This window comes from Culex pipiens, chromosome 2, assembly GCF_016801865.2.
Source record: "Culex pipiens pallens isolate TS chromosome 2, TS_CPP_V2, whole genome shotgun sequence".
Taxonomy (NCBI): Eukaryota; Metazoa; Arthropoda; class Insecta; order Diptera; family Culicidae; genus Culex; species Culex pipiens.
Window position 1 is genome coordinate 84,540,578 of NC_068938.1, and position 9,629 is coordinate 84,550,206.

Here is a 9,629-nt window from a genome sequence, read left to right on the forward strand (position 1 = left end):
GATACCTGCTGACCGAACGAACGAAGTTGAATTTATAGCTGTCGGCCACCATTGCTAGTACCAACCACTAGTGTCTTCCTTTTTATCTACAAGGACTTCGCCGCCCTGGGCTACTAAGTGTATGAAAGTATGGCACGGAGCGACGGCGCCGAATACCCATATTTACACAAAGAATTTTAGAGCGCCCGCCGCGGGATTCGAACCGGCGACCTCTGGATTGTGAATCCAGTGCGCGGTCCGATTGATCCACACGGGCTGACCGAACGCCACCAACTATATCCAGAGCGTTTCGAGTGATGGCCATAAACAATCCGAGTGATGGACGTTTTTGTGATGATTATTGCCTGGGACTGATGATGATGCACTGCAGAACCGGTAGATTTGATGTCCTACCTCGGGAAGGGACTTCTGGACGGATTGGATTTGAATTATATCTAATTCAAAATTGAATGCCGCATTCAGCTCCGGTGTGTGGCGTACTGTCAAGCTATGGATGAACTCGGCCCCGAAGAAAAGGGCAAGTGGTGGTCATCTGATGGCCTGGTCCCAGGGCCACCCAGGTGGGGTTCGATCGTTCGTTCGTTCACCGCACAAAATGATAGTAATTATAATTTATGTATAGAAATGCACCGACTATGCAGAAAATCCTAATCACTCACATCATACAAAACTTTACTCGCACACAAACGTGCACACGCACTCATTCACTGCCCGAGGAGGGAAAAGTTGCAGCTTAAATATTAAATTTTATTTTATTATTAAATATATGGGTTATTCTCCGCCAACTCACTCAACAGTTGTCCCCACCTCCTTCGATTTTTGTGAAATTTTGCTCGAAGGGGTAATTTTGATAACTAATCCGAGGTCCATTTTTCGATACCTCGTGACGGTGGGGCGGTACGACCCCTTCCATTTTCTGGATTTTTACTAAAATATGCTTTTCAGTGATTTGTAGCTCGAAACAGTGAAGAGATAGAAATGTTGTGTCAAAGGGGCTTTTGTGTAAAATTGGACGCCCGATTTGATGGCGTACTCAATATTCCAAAAAACGTATTTTTTAACGAAAATAAAGACTTTCTGATTTTTTTGTTTGGTGGACCAAACTTACTTTTTGCTCAGGTACCTATTTAAAAACGTGGGTTTTATAGAAAACCTTGATGTTTGGGTATCAAAGAATCGGAAATTTCATGTTTTTTCCGATGACATGTAGGATGACTTTTGAATCGTGGATCGGTTCGGATTCCTTTGGATTTTCCGACGACGTAATTCCGGGTTGGTACGAAATTCCAACGAAAAATCAATTCTATCGATACGGTATTATATCCACTCCAAAATGTTTATTTAGAAACTCTACGGTAATGTATTGACATTTAGATAAGTTAAAAGTTTGCAAAATTAAATTTAGACAAGTTTTTTTTAAATTAAAATTCCCAGAGTTATATAAAAAATAATAATCAGTCAAGGTAGAAAAATTAGGAGTTGGGACACTGGATTGATGGTGATTTGTCAATAAGCAACAGTATTTTTGTAAATTTTTCAAATGTGTACACACTATTTTTTTCTTTTTTTTTATTTTTGTAATAGTATTTTTATATAACTTTTCACAGAAACCTTTTCATGAGCTTTTTATAGCGAAATGTTCAGCATGAGTTTCTGAACAAAACGTAGTACCGTAAACCGGGGTGACTTTGATAGGATTTCATTTTGTTTTTAGAATATTTTCCAACAGGTAAGGTTTTTCTCAAGATTATTATTTTTAAAACATGCACTATTTCGGAAAAAAAGTTTTTCAATAATGTTTAGAACAATAGTTACTAGAGTGTAACAAAAATGACTTTTTGGTGGACATTCAGGGATTTGTTCCGGTGGGCATACTGAGCCCAAATCCCAAATATGAGCTTGATTAGACGTAACAGGAGCTGGCGCTCCGCCCTTTAATTTTAAATGAGATTTAACCCGCAAAAAAAGATTTTTTCAAAAATGTCACTTTTTTAAGCATTTTGGCCACTAAAGCGTTTATTTTCAACATCACTGGCGTGTAGACCAGATCCTTGCGCATCTTTTGGTATATATGACATTGAAGTTTGGGGCACCAGGAAGCTCGGTACAGACCTTCAAAGATTAGCATTGCGACGCATATCTTTTTTGCCGGGGACGATTTTTCGAAAAATTGCCAAACTTTGAAGGTCTGTACCGAGCTCCAGGGTGCTCCAAACTTCAATGATATGTATACCAAAAGATGCGCAAGGATCTGGCCTACACGCCAGTCTTTTTTTACGGGTTAAATCCCATTTAAAATTAAAGGGCGGAGCGCCAGCTCCTGTTACGTCCAATCAAGCTCATATTTGGGATTTAGGCTCATTATGCCCACCGGAACAAATCCCTGAATGCCCGCCAAAAAGTCATTTTTGTTACATCCTAATAGTTACGTTAAAAATTCTTTGTTTTGATTCCGGGGTGTCATAGTCATAGTTTTTCTTGTTGAAATCATATTTAAGATGTTCAAACTTTATTTGTACGCTAAATGTACCATCACTAAAGTAGCTGATATAGTTCTTAAGAAAAAAAAAATCAATGTTTATCTTTAGTTAACTATGTTTATAAGCTTTTTAGCAAAATACATATAAATTCTAGGTAAAAATGTTAAAAAGTCGGAATTTTGCCTGAAATTTGTTAAAACTAGTTTTGTTTATAAAATTATCGACTTATATTGCATTTTATACTGAATTTGAAGCACGAATCACAAGTTTTCACATTTTACATGAAATTTGTTCAACTGAAATTGCCTATAAATTTGGAGATTTTTTTTAATTGTGTTTCAAAAACATATATTATTTATTATTTACAAACTTTTTTAACCTTCCTTTAACCAAGGATTTTTAAAATATATGGTCTCATTTAAAAAAAAAGCAATTAAAACAAAAAAAAGATTCGATCTAAATTTATTATTTTTAGTACTTTCTCCCGTCAAAACTTATCTGAAATTAAGGTAGCAAAAAACACTACTTTTGCACAAAAAAAAACTCAATTGGACTAATATTTTATGCTAGTTAAACGTTTACATGAAGGGTTTAGAGTGCCAGACGTTGAACAATAGCCAAAAGAGACTGTTCGGTCCTGCGACCGAAGTTTTTGACGTTTTGGAGAAGAATGATGAGTTAGCGCAGTGTCCAACCCCAAGCCTACTACGATCGCCCAGCCAAACCCATCGACGAACCCCTCGAGAAACGCGCGCCGTTAGCGGAGAGTTGTGGAGAGAGAACGAGAGAGAGAAAAGCGCGCGCTCAGCGCGCAGCAACAGCGACGAGCAGCATTACAGTCCACGAGTTTGTGCGAGAAAGACGCGAATAAAGTTTTGTTAGTTTTAAAGAAATTCGCGAGTTGTGTTTCAATTCCGGAACCTTTCCGCCCAAGCCCAATCACAAACATTTGGTCCGTTCCGAACCGGATAAGTTCCGCGAGCACGGGTTGGACGGAAATCTTCCGGAATCCGGTGGAAACCGTAGTCGAGAAAAAGTGTGGACACAAGTGCAAGCCAAGATGGCGGCCTGAAGGGCTTTCGTGACTAATCGAGAAGTGGGAAACAAGATGGCTACCAGCGTCTTGTAAAAAGTGGTGCAAAAGTGCAAACAACAAAATCTGGAAGTGCAAAAAGTGGTTCCTACAAGAGGAATAGTGGCTTAAACAAGCAAACGTGATCCCGGCATTGCTCAACCTGTGTTTTGGTGGTGAACGGCAACCAGTTTGCGTTCTTCTTCTTCTTGGTGGTTTTCAATCTGAGCAATGTCGGTGATTTCGAGTGTGAGTGTGAAGAGCAAATCTGAGGAAGATTTGGCGAAGAAAGTGAAGCTGCTGGTCTGGAAGCGTGGCCAATCGATGGCCAAGGTGACCAGCACCAAGAAAGCTGTCGACACGGCCGGAAACAGCCTTACCACAACGCAGGTGCTGGAGTTCCAGCAACAGCTCGACAACTACTAACGCAGGTGCTGGAGTTCCAGCAACAGCTCGACAACTACTACGCGGAGTGGCATTCCTATCATGACCAAATACTGGATCTGGTCGATGATGAGGAGTTGCAACACCACATGGAAGACTGCAATGTTTTAGAGGATCAGTACGCGCTGGTGCTGATCGCCCTGGAGACCGTGACCCTGGCGCAAGCACATCAAGAGAGAGTGGTCCACAAGCAGCAACCGCTGAAGGTCCCGGTGTCCAGCTTCGAGCGGTCTGAGGTTGCAAGTGACTCAGCGAAGAGTGGTGAACAACCAGAGCCTGTCGGAGAACCAAAAACCATGGCGTACAAGTCCCACGTGGCCACAATAGCAGAGAAAGTTTCAGCACGATGTGAGTTCTGTGCTGGCAAACACATCAACTGCGGCTGCCCCGATTTCGCCAAGCTATCAACCAATCAGAGAACCGAGAAAGTGAAGTCGCACCGACTGTGTTTCAACAGTCTGCAGAAGGAGCACAGCGCCAAAGAATGTGAGAAGCGCCACCACACGTTGCTGCACTTCGAGAACGCTCAGCCAGCCAGATCGTCGCACGTCCAGTCTGAGTCCAAGCCCGAGGAGTCGAAGCTGAACGAGATACCGGAGTCCGAGTCAGTAGTAGTGGAGAAGCCAGCAAGTGGCTCGTCCGCAATGTCGTGTGTGGGCAACCAGCTTCGAGACGACTCCAAGGTGATCCTGATGACAGCCATCGCGCAGGTGGTGGACAACAGCGGCGCAAAGCATCAGTGTCGTACCCTCCTGGACTGCGCCTCGCAGGTTGGCACCATCCGCGCTGGTCTTGCCTCGAAACTGGATCAACCTGCAAGATCGGTGGACACTGTAGTTGGCGGTGTAAATGGTAAACGCAGCAACATCACTAACGAGGTAAGCGTACCGTTGCATTCTCTTTATGGTGATTTCCGAGCCTCTGTGGATTGCCTGGTCATGGAGGAGGTAACCAGCAATCTACCAACCGTGTTGGAGGACGTTTCCAGCTGGGAACTTCCTTCCGGGATTCAACTGGCGGATCCCTCGTTCTACGTCCCTGGGGAGGTGGACATCCTTCTGGGGGCCAAACACTTCTGGAGTGCCATGAAGAATGGCAAACGCAAACTTGGTGTTGGATTTCCGGAGCTGCGGGAGACAAAATTTGGCTGGGTGATAGTGGGGGCTCACTCGAAAGGGTTTCCCGCTGTCCAAACCTTGAGCTGCAACGTCCTCTTTCTCGATGGTCCCAGCAGTGCTGTCCAACAGATCAAGGAGGTGGAACAGGTCTCTGGCGGCCCTCCCCTGCCGACCGAAGAGGAATCGAGTGAGGAGCTCAACCAGCGTTCCCACAAGCGGGACGCTACTGGTGGTCACGGCGTTGGCCTTCCGTTCAAGGGTGTGGTTGAGTTGGGTGAGAGTGAGTTCCTGCTAGAAACTGAACAGTTTGGTCACTGTGAGCTGGTGGACAAGAACAAAGACAAACCTGGAACCAAAGTGCGTGTGGTATTTGGTACGTTTGCCGAGTCGTCGTCTGGAGCATCGCTGACCGGCACGTGGATCGTGGACAACATTCACCGCAAGGACAGCCGTGTCGTGTCGAACCAACTGGTGGCAGGAGAGTTTTGGCGGTCCCTCAAGGCGCTGGTTCGCTCGGCGCAGCATACCAGCACAATTGGAAACGACATCAACCGAGAGGAGCGAGATGAGCCTTGCAAGCAGGTCCAATCGCTCAATTCATTCATCGAGGACGGCGTCAACCGAGTTGGTGGGAGAAGACAAATTTCGAGATTATCGTACGAGACCAAGCAGCCAAAGATCTTACCTCACAAGCACGCCATCGTGACAAGCTCCAGCCGAGCATTCCACGCGGGCCGGTTGTTCGTGGCCATGCGCCAGCGGTTCTGGCCGATCAACGGAGGATCCACCGTACGAGAAGTCACGCGAAAGAGCATGACGTGCTTTCGTTCCAAGCCGAGTGAAGACGAACCAGTCGCGCTTCGTCACAACACCAGCCGCAGAAGAAACCACAGCCGAAAGCCTCGCCATTTCTGGAGTCGTTGGCCCACCGAGAACTTCACCCAGCACCAGAATCGAGCGAAGTGGTCCACCGCACAACGGACGGTCGCTTGCTAGAGAAAGAGATTCTTGAGCCGCCTCTTCGCCGGCGGGAGTATGTTCGGTCCTGCGACCGAAGTTTTTGACGTTTTGGAGAAGAATGATGAGTTAGCGCAGTGTCCAACCCCAAGCCTACTACGATCGCCCAGCCAAACCCATCGACGAACCCCTCGAGAAACGCGCGCCGTTAGCGGAGAGTTGTGGAGAGAGCACGAGAGAGAGAAAAGCGCGCGCTCAGCGCGCAGCAACAGCGACGAGCAGCATTACAGTCCACGAGTTTGTGCGAGAAAGACGCAATAAAGTTTTGTCTAGTTTAAAAAACTTCGCGAGTTGTGTTTCAATTCCGGAACCTTTCCGCCCAAGCCCAATCACAAACAGAGACAATAGACAAAAGAGAAGTCATTGCAAGTATTTTCTAAAATCTAGGCAATTGTAATTTTTATTTCTAGTTTTTGTCCCTTCAAAATGAAGCAAAAACATAATGATTGACTAAACTTAAAACATTTACTCAAATACCTATTAAAATTGATGTTTAATTATCCAGATCACATTGTATAATAATTAACTATGTTTTTTTGTCAAAATAGACGAAAAGCAGAAATAAAATCATATATTTATAGCTTAAGAATTTTTTAAGGTTGCATAGTTGTAAAAATTAGGATTAGTGATTTTTTTTTATTTTCACAGCTACTCAAACTAAAGAGAAAAAAGGGATGGCAAGGCATCAGCGTAAAAATTCACTAAGCATATTTAATGTTTCAAGAATTTGTGATACTTTTTGATTAAAAATAATAAAACAAGGCTTGAAATTTGAAATTTCCTTTTTTATGTTCGTCCTTGATCAGATCTGAATGAAAAACAATTTAAATAAAATGTGTACCAGTCTATGTCTATGAATGTACAACGAAATAAAATTCTATATTTTTTTATCTAGACGAGACTAAATATGCCCAAATATAATTATAAACTAATTGCGAATATTTGTTCAAAAAATTATGTCGCCCCATAGAGTTTAATTTAACATTTTCGTTTCGAAACAATGAAAAATCATTTTTTCTTCAATTACAATCAAATCAAAAACATATCTTGAATAATTTCGAGATGTCGACTAACACGGCAACAAGATTTTTTTTTTGCAGAAAATATTAGTGTTTAGGCCTTTAATCATGGGAAAATGGCCAAACCAAAATTATAGACTAGTTTTAGAAATTTTGATTTTTGGGTCATATATGACCCATCAGGCCTGAAAGGGTTAAAACTTTGGTTTTTTAAACTCGAGTTGAAAATTATGCAGCTCCGACTCTGGCTTCCAAGAATTAGGTAACTCTGACTCCGGGTCATCTCTTACGAATTTATTCTTAAATAAGTTCCAAAATGTAGCATTGCTGTACCATTTCCCCCTAATCGGGTGATGGGGGAGCCAATAGTTTTAGGATGGATGGAGCTTTCCCGAGGAAGATCTATCGACATTGACAGCTGGGACACACACACGAGCACGCATTATGCGGTATCAGTTGGGCCATAGTTTTAGTGGGGGAGGTGAAGTGAGGGGTGAAGCGTCCATGCGAAATGCCATTATGTGAGTTCGAAAGCTTTTGCTGTTATTCAAATCATGTCCACTTTGTGGTGTGGTACATAAATTTTGATTGAAATCTACTATTGTGCACGTGATTGTGCCTGATGTGCGTGATATGTGCGTTGTAGTGCGGGTTTGTGTGTGTGTGTTGGACACGACAGGATCAGTAGCAGTGCGGGCTTGTGTGTGTGTGCGAGACTGGTTAAATTTATTACAAATCAATGATGCATTTTATGTTTTTGTCCAGTGTCCTGGCACTGGGCAAGGGTAATAAATGGCCAGATGATGCGATAAATATTGCAGGCAATCGCCATTAGTGGGTAATTTTATCGAATTAAACGACGATAGTTGATGAAATACTACACAAATTGTGTAAACTGTGACTGCGAGTCGGGGTGATAGGGGAGCAGTTTTCAGCCCTTTGCCTGTAGGGATAGATTGAAATAGTTTGTTTTTGAAATCGAAATGGGATTGGAATTGAATCAAAAGTATGTTTCAAATCAAAATGTTTTTTTTTATTGCTGGAAAATCTACACATATTCTTTGTTTGTATTGAATGTTTATGACACTCAATAGAAAAAATACTACAAAACCCAATCGATCAAAAACAATTCCACGAATTCCTCAACCCATTTATCCGCTGCCAAAGCACGCAAAACGATGACCCCCACCTCCTTCAGGGATTGGCCTTCAGCTCGACGTCAAACTGGCTGGGTTGGCTCAGCCCCCCTCTCCCAAAACGGGTTGATCTGCTCCTCTATCACCAGCCATCATCGTCAGCATCAACATCCGAGCACATCAAAAGAAACGTCTATCACCGGGGGTTTCATATCATATCCGCTAAGAACGAAGAGCAGGAGGAGGACGGCCAGACTGACTGGAGTTCCAGCTAGGTTTGGGTCGCTTGCGGTAAAGGGTTATCCATCCCATACACATCCACATGCGATTCCGGAGAACAAAAATTGTGTTTTCCCCAAAACAATACAAATTCCGCTCAAGCATAAATAAATCATCTTACTATTGACAGTTCAATTAATAAAACATTCGTTCTTTCATCTTTTTCCACATCTCCCTCGCCCCGTTTTCGGAAGAGATGCTCAAACTGACTGACTAGAAAAGAAGAGTCAGAGTCGGAGAGCTTAGGTTGAGGTGGTTCATCATTTTTCTTGTCCGAAGCGATGCACAGATGTTTGGTTCTGTTCCGTGCGGTCTTGAAACCAACGTCGGTTGATCGGCCCGGAATTGAGTGATGAAAACTTCAAAACAATAATGCGCTCCAACTCACCTTCCTTGAGCGATTAGGGAAGAGATAGTTTTAGGAGGCAGGGTTGCCAGAAAATCTGGATGATGGGACTTGATGCAACCACGATGCTGTGATACAAAATCAACGATGGAATTGTCTCAATCTAGTTGTTAGCTTTGACCACTAAAATTTAATCTGAAATTTTTCTCAAACTCCAATCTGACAACCCTTCCTCCAAGCTCACTTCAAACGAGTCCATCTATCACGCGCGCCGAGCGGACATTCTCGATAGCTCTCTTCTATATCTTCATCTGCGGCGGAGAAACTCAAGTCCGGCAATCATACTCGTCATATCGATCTGATGCTGTCTCGTCATTCGTTTTCTTCTTTGGGCTCTCAAAAAGGACGAATAGCGCACCATCATCGTCGGAGACTCCACACACGAAAGACATTGTTGCTCACTCACTCTCTCTCTGGAGATGTGGTTTGCGTGTTCGAGGATCATCATCGGTCGTCGTCGAGAGCAGCACGTCAAACTCGATTAGACGGATACGACTTTGACAAAACGAATCAATCAAATTAGTTTTTCGTCGTTGTTTAGTCGGTTCTGTTTTGGGGTGATGGAGAGGAATGGAGGAGTGCGAGGGGGTAGATCTCGTGCGATGACTAGGTTAGATGAATGACAAGGCGACTATTGGACGATTGGTTGGTTTGTGTT